Source organism: Phoca vitulina, unplaced genomic scaffold, assembly GCF_004348235.1.
Source record: "Phoca vitulina isolate PV1807 unplaced genomic scaffold, GSC_HSeal_1.0 scaffold24, whole genome shotgun sequence".
In the NCBI taxonomy this organism is placed as follows: Eukaryota; Metazoa; Chordata; class Mammalia; order Carnivora; family Phocidae; genus Phoca; species Phoca vitulina.
The window spans coordinates 24,952,157-24,959,468 of NW_022589727.1; the positions used below are offsets into that span (position 1 = coordinate 24,952,157).

General features: G+C 46.2%; 1 protein-coding gene across 4 annotated transcripts in view; it reads right to left on the reverse strand.

Annotated features, from left to right (window-relative positions):
* DLGAP1 (DLG associated protein 1) overlaps positions 1-7,050 on the reverse strand; it is a 905,535-nt gene extending 898,485 nt beyond the window's left edge. For all 4 annotated transcript variants that reach the window (XM_032421264.1, XM_032421262.1, XM_032421263.1 and 1 more), the window contains exon 1: positions 6,463-7,050. The gene's annotated coding sequence lies outside the window, so the exon portion shown is untranslated. The remainder of the gene's footprint in view (positions 1-6,462) is intronic.
* Between the last annotated feature and the right edge of the window lie 262 nt (positions 7,051-7,312).

Below are 7,312 nucleotides of genomic sequence, written 5' to 3' on the forward strand. Positions count from 1 at the left end.
TACTTACCCTCATTGAAGGCTGAATAGTGGATGTGGCAACTAAAGCAGGGTGCCAAGTGGTAGGTTAAGCCCACCTCATTGCACCACCCGAGTATCTCAGAAGCACAGAGTGGGATAGAATATACTAAATGCCTGGCCAGAAACTAGTATTTAAAAAAAAATCACGGAACTACTTGGAAGGCTGTGATTCCATATAATTTTAAATGGCAGATTCCAACATCACCTATTAGTGAGAGCCACCCCACGTAGGTTCTAAGTACTTATACAGAAATCAGCCTCAAGCAAAAAGTCAGTTGTATCCACTTCTCTCCAACCCACTAGATTTGTCTCTCAGCCTTGTGATCTGATTCAATCTTTCACCGTCCATTGAACATCTGTATCTCTTCCATATGCGACTCCTATACTAGCCGGTATCTCTGAGCTTATGGTCTCATAGAGGTAGGCACATAAACAGAAATGAAATAAGAAACAAATATGTATCAGATTCCATGGAGACGTAGGAAGGAGTCCTCAATCCTTTGGGCTGGAGAGTAAGAAATGAGCCAGTGCTAAGCCTGGGGAGAGGGGCACTCCATGCACAATAAACACGCAGGTGGAGTGATTAAGCTATTCATATGGCTATTTTGAGTAAGAAAGAGGAGGAAGAGGAAGGGACAGGAGGCTTTTTTGTTTGTTTTTATTCTGTTTTTTAATCCTTACCTTATTTCAGAACCTTCCTCTGTTTTCCAGTGGACTGCACTTTCCCTGGTTGGGAAATGTAGCAAAACCTACCCCATCACACGTTGGCCACGCTGGGATCAGCCCTGTGTTTACCAAGTATTATTAGAGTAGAGAATGCAGAATTTAAGTTTGCAAGGAGCGGGGGGAGGTGGGGGGCTTTTAAAAGCCACATAATACTACCCTCAGTTATGGTCCTTACACAGTTTGAATACAGATTTCCATTCACTCATTTGTTTATTAACCCATTCGCTTAACCAACGTTTACTGACTTACTAAATGCCTGGGACTGTGCTAGGCATTGCTGATTTCTGGTGAACAGGCTGTATTTAGTTCTTGACCTCATGGAATGCACAGTTCAGTGAGGAAGACAGTTGATAGGATAATCAGAAAAGTCAAAAAAGCATTGTTATTTACTGTGAAAGGACCGTGAAAAAAGTATAAAGCACTAAAACTGCATTCAACTGGAGAGCCTCACTGATTAAATTACTTTTCGGCTGAGTTCTAGGAAAGAGCAAATAATGTAAGAAACAGTGTTCCAGGGAAAGTGGGGGAAAGACATCTTATCCTGCTTCACAGAAGCTATAGAATCAGGTGAGTCTCTAAATCGCCTAGGCAAGGGTTCACACAATAAACTTACAAATGCGTTTACTGCTTCAAGGTCCTGTCCGCACTCCCACCCCTCCACCCCTCCCACCGCACTCATCCTGAGGCTCTAATGGAAAAAAGCCTCCCTGTTGGAAACAATGAAAAGGTTACTTAGCCTTCTGGGTTAGTGTCTGGAAAAGGAGCTTCCAAGGGAGTGACTGTACCTTGCTTTTTTACTAGAGTAGTAGGATGAATCATATCATGGAATAGTTGTTTGCAAAGTCTGAGACAAGATCAAAATGCCATTTGCCTCTGAAACTGCAGCATGTGTTTTGTAAAGAAATCTCAGTGATATCTAGCAGGGAAATTTCTAGTCCAGAAATAGACTTCACTCTGAGTTTCCACTGAAACTGAAACCAAGACAGGGTCTCCAGACAACGGGTATGATCTTGAAGTCAGAGTAAGGGTTAATGCCAGTCCTCCCATCATATACTAATAAATGTTCTCCAGTAGTAGAATTAAAAGGGAAGTCACTCTAGCAGATGTTTTCAAATTAGCCAAAACCATGTCACAGAGTAAAGCAGCAGGGCTGGAAACACGCCCAGAGACAGAGAGAGAGAGAGAGAGAGAGAGAGAGACCTCCCCACAGGCCGCCTGAGGGAGCCATTTCAATGTCTTGAGCCCTCCTGGTGCAGAAGGGGACACAAGAGCTGGGGAGATAACCAGCCCTACCACAAACTCTCCTCTCCTAACTGCTTAACCAGGGCTTTACCAAGCCCCTACTCTGCTGAATACTAAGAAACTGTCACAGGACTGGACAGTTAATACACTGCCCAACTAACTACACTCTTCATGGCTTGCTTTTGTGTTGCTGCTTATAAATCTCACAAAATGTTGAGAGAAAAAATCTAGAAATTGTCAATGACAACAGGTGAGCAAATGATGATAAGTAAATATAAAAATGAACAGTTGGGTTTTGCACAAATTCCAGGAGGAAAGTGGGTTTGCAACTTCACAGCAGATCCAGAGCATTGATATCTCATTCACAACAATCCCAAGTGGGGCAATCATATCCCAGTTTTACTGGTTCTCAACTACCCAAGAAAAGGTCCAGGAATCTGGGCCAAAGATCTACAGCTGTATGTCCAGAGGGCTTCCTGTGTATGAGTTGGTCTTCTGAAGTGGGATTCACTTACCTTGCAATCCTGAACTCCTACAGGAAGGAGAAAACAAAACAATACACACCAACCTTTAAGTCGATAAAGGAAGAGAATAACTCTAGTTTCTCACCTGTACACCACTTGTCTGGTCCCTGCCATTTATTAGAATGAAGAATGTAAAATTGATGGGTCAACACATCTCATATGCAATACCAACTTCTGGAGGTGGTGTGTGTGTGTGTGTGTGTGTGTGTAGCAAATATGCATAAATACTTTAATGCTTTATGTATTAAATGTATATTTGTTATTTTTTTGCATAAACCAAATATGTGTTAAAGGAAAACCAGCCGGTACCTAGTATCTCATACAATGTTATTAGTGGATGTTTAATAAATTAAAGCAAATGCCTGAAGACTAGTTCTAAATCCTGCTCTGTGGTAGAAGAAGGAACAGCATCTCTAGCAATTCCTGATAGACCACACATCTAGAGAACATCACCTTCATTGGGCAGTAACAGGAATCAGACTATAAATTCCCCATGATTTAAAAAAGGTTGTGGGGGGGTAGAGAAAGTCATCTGGGAGCCAGTGAAAAGATCCTTCTCTTTGAAAATGGAGAATTATAAGCCCTCAGGATCTTCTGGGAATAAAAGACTGCACAAGACACAGGGTGCTTTTGAAGCTCCAAGTGTCTCAGTAGCACAAAAATTTGGGGAATGCTAGAAAAGGGCCTTCTTGTGATTGTATTTCTTTAAAATAAAAATGTATTAAGAGAACAACATCCCACAAAGGTAAGGCAAAGATTGTAAATGTGAAAGGTGAGGGGTGGGGCAAAGTGTTGAGATTTTTGAAAAGTCCTTGCAGCCTTTCTGCTTTAATGGCGCTGCTCCTCTAGCAGGAAGAAATAATTACCAATGAAAAAGAGAAAAGAAACAAAAGAACTTACAACTACATTGTTTCCTTAAATTAAGCAAAGAGAGGCAAGTGTGGTTTCTATAGAGATGCAATCTTCATAAAAACCCTCCAGTTCAATGCTTCCTGAGAGGAACAGAAAACTTCTGCAGGGAGGACAGTGGATCTGATAAAGGGCGGAGCAATTTCTGGGAATGATGAAGAAGACACCAGAAGATGAACTGGACTCTATCATATAAACTTCACTATAAAAACACACATTTAGATAGCATTTTACTATTCTTTCTCAATTTAAAATATTTAATGAAATCAAAATCAGAATGCTGATTTTTTTTGTTGTTTCTAGAAGTTGCTATACAAAAAAATATGGTACTTGCCACAATTAAGTTGTAGCTGAAACTATTACTATGCTACATATCTCTAAATGAGGAGTTAGTAAAAATTCAGTTCCCTTCTTCCCAGTTTTAATTTTAGATTTGAAAAAATAATGAATCTAGATGGCTATACAGAACAAAGGTACACATATCTAATAGAGTTAAATCAAAGTGTATGCAATTTATATTTCCAAGTTTGATTCAATAGGACACTTAAGCTTAGAAGGATTTAGAAAGTAGAACATCACTTAGTTTTAAGCTAGTTCTCTATAGGGGCTACGTAATATTTTAAGAAGGTCTTGCTTTCAATAATTGCTGATATGTTTCATCAAGGTTTTAGTCCCCGCAGAAAAAAAATTTATGTTGAAGGAGAAATGAAAGATACTAACCGATGAAAATTCCCCACAGGGAAAACTCACATGCATATTATCTCTCAAAAGCTCAACTGCTCATGTGTTATTTGAAGAGTTTTGTCAGAAAATTCCTTCACAACTTTTTAAGGAATCTCTCAATCAGTTCAGTTTGCCAGTATTAATATTGCCTATAATATTTGAGATACGATATTTTATTTGGCAAACTAATCTTAGAATAGGAACCTTGATAGAAACATACAGAGAAATAGAGATAGATCTAGCTTTTTTTAATATCCTATATTTGCAAATGTGCTCAAGGCTTTTCTCATTCAAGTAACATTTTCTCTTGAGTCTGTTTTTTTTTTAATTTTCAAAAGTAGTTATGGAATTTTAGATCCGAAACTTGGAATATTTCAAAGCAGTGACTTCCCCTGCTGCAACTTTAACCTGAAGTGACAAATCCAAAGGAAATCAAAAACATAGCTACTGACATCAGATTTCTATGAACTTTTCCATTTCCTATTTATGCCAGAATACAGATTTTCTGAACCGAGTAATTTTGATGACCTCAATGGACATTTAAATTTCACATATTTCTCATAGATACATATTCAATGTGTTTTTGTGGCTTTGAATTTCCTTTGTAAAAACTGAAGCAAAGAAAACTTTATCCTTTTGACATTATAGAAATTGGGATACTTATAACATTTCTTGCCTCTATGTCATTTCTGTCCAAGTTGGAAGAACGAGTATTGCTATATATGCAAAATTACATTGGCCAACAGAAAGTTGCTTCCTGAAACTGAAATTCCGTTATAAATAACAGTCAAAAGGCAGTTAGCTTCTTCCTGGCAAAAATAATTTGCAAGATGTTTCTGAGTTCGGTCCTAAAATCGCTTTCCTAGTTCTAAACATTCTTCATCCCAGTGTCTGACTACAGTTGTAACTCAGATTGATCCATCACCACTCTACAAAGCCATTGATGAAGACTATAAAAGATAAAGATCTGTTTTTAATAGTTATTTTTATTATATGTTTTTCATCCTTGTAATTCCATAACTTTACAGGTTATGCCAAGGGAGACAGGATGCATCGATCTCTCACGAACTCAAGCCAGGCTCACTGTGTCAGGAGTGTAAATGTAGTCTTGCCTAAGTCCATAAAAGAAATAACGTCTACCCACCCGCGTCCCTGTCCCGGCCCTCTGGCCACTTCAAACCCCCTCCCCTCCGCACGACCACCGGTTTTCAAACAGAAAATTCCGCAGCCCTACTGCCCTGGAGGAAGGCGAGCCCGGGAGCCGCGGGCGGGAGCCGCCCTCAGGCACAGGCACTCAGTGTCTCCGGCGCGGGTCGCCCCTTCCCACGGCCTCCCGGGGGCCACCGGGTGAAGCAGGGACAGCTCGCCTTCCTCGAAGAGCGCAGCAGCCGGAGTGCTGAATGCAGGGTCTTCATCTCCACGCGGCCCTCCGAAGGTCCCTCCCGCAGCTGCAGCCGCCCCTCAATGAAAGTGCAATTTGTTATCTCTCCCAGCCCCGAGGAGAAGTCCCTGTTTGGTCTCGGCTCCAGCCCCGCTCATTCAATTCACTGAATACCGCGTCTCAAGGTTGGCCTCGCGATTCGCCGGGAATTGGCCCCCGCCGCGGGCGAGGGGCGACTCGACAGTGACCTCCCCCTTGAATCCCATCCTCTGTGTGTGTCTCTCTTTCTGTATCTCGGTCTCCCCCTGCGTGCTTCTGTCTCTCTTTGTGTCTCTGTTTCTCTGGCTTTCTCTCATACGCGCGCGCGCGCACACACGCGCACACACACACACACACACAGGAGGAGGCTCTCTCCACAACCAAAGCCAAAATGTCACCTAAAAAGCAAGTGCAACAACTTGCTTTGCAAACGACCCAGGAGCCTGTCAAGAACTCCCCTGCAGTTGAGCAGCCTCCTCCTCCCCTGCAAGGTGTACCAGGGGTTGGGGGCGGGGGGAGATGTGAATTTGGCCGGTAGAGATGACGGGAACTAGTGTTCTTCTCCCCTCCCCCTTCCAGGACCCTGTCGCAATTAGAAATCTGTCCCTCCCTGGGCCCCAATGGGGAGCTGCCAGGACCGCAAGCCCGGAGAGGGGCACGCTGGCGCCCGTGTTCCCGGGGTCCCCAGGGGGTCCGGGAGTGCGCCGCAGGCGGCGGATGGCGAAGGAGAAGCGGCCAGGGGAGCCCAGCCCATCGTCCCTCCGCGGGGGAGAGGAGCGGGGACCGAGCGGCGGGCAGGAGACACCCAGCGCGCGGGATCACGGTGGTGGCGGCGGCCCGGGCTCCGATTGCCGCCGCCGAGCGCGCACGCCCCCACCCAGCAGCGCAGCCCGGCGTTACCTTGCCGCTGCCCGCAGTCCGGCCCTGGATCCCTGCGTCCGTCCGTCGGTCCCACGAGCCTTGGGGGCAGGACAAAAAGGGGTGTCCCCGCGGCCAGGACAGGGTCTCAGCGAGGTGATGGGAAGGACTCGAGAGAGGAGCCGAGGAGGCTGCGACCGCTCCCGCCGATGATGCTACCGACTCTCCGCGGCTGGAGGTGTCGGAGAGGCCGTGTCCTCGGGATTGCGGCGCCTGGAGCGCAGCGCTCGCCTCTGGCACGGAGGCTGAGCACCGGGACGCGGCGAGCTGGGGCGGCGAGGCTGGGCTGGTCACCCGCCCCTGGGTGCATGTTAATACGGTGGGGAGGAGGAGTCCCGCGCTTCCTCCGCCCAACCACCGGAGCCGGCGGGTGGGCGGCGGCCGCGGCCCGGAGCCAGCCTCTCCCACCCGCCCCAGCTACTACGGCGCGGCCACTAGCCCTGGCCCCAGCCCAGGCACGTGCGTCGAGGCCGCGGGGAGGCGCCCGGCGTCTCCCGGAGCTTGCTCTTGGCCTGCGGGTTCTGCCCGTTCAGGCTTCCGGTGGCAAGTGCACTCACACGCACTCCACCCGGACGGAGGGGAAAGCCCCGCATCCCTGGGATGGAATCGAAAGGCGGCCACCCATTAGTGGGCGTGCCCTATCCGTTCCCTGGCGCAGCGTCTCGGGAGAATTGAACCTTCCCTTTTATCTTGCCAGCCGTTGTCCCTAACCTTGTCTTTTTAAGAGAGGGAGTCAGAACTCATTTAACAGTTTTTATCACAGGAGATCAAGTTGGCGGACAGAGGGTTTGCTGTCCTCTCCTCTCCATCCTCGGGGTCCCTACTAGAATTT